We start from the raw sequence: 209 nt of genomic DNA, 5'->3' as shown, positions 1-209 counted from the left end.
TTTAACCTTTTCTTTGTGTGAAACGTCGGATCCCGTTGCAACTGGGAGAGTACCCCCCTTTCTGTAAAAGAAGCTCATAAATCATTTAAGAATATAGGGCAGGGAAAGGACAAGGATATAGCAAAGGAGAGACGCCCTCCCCTACCTGAAGATCGTCCTTTAACCGCCCCCGCCAACGGCATCGGTAACTGAGAGCTGGTTTCATGATG

The sequence above is a fragment of the Penaeus monodon genome, chromosome 23, assembly GCF_015228065.2.
Source record: "Penaeus monodon isolate SGIC_2016 chromosome 23, NSTDA_Pmon_1, whole genome shotgun sequence".
Taxonomy (NCBI): Eukaryota; Metazoa; Arthropoda; class Malacostraca; order Decapoda; family Penaeidae; genus Penaeus; species Penaeus monodon.
This window is presented reverse-complemented; position numbering follows the sequence as displayed.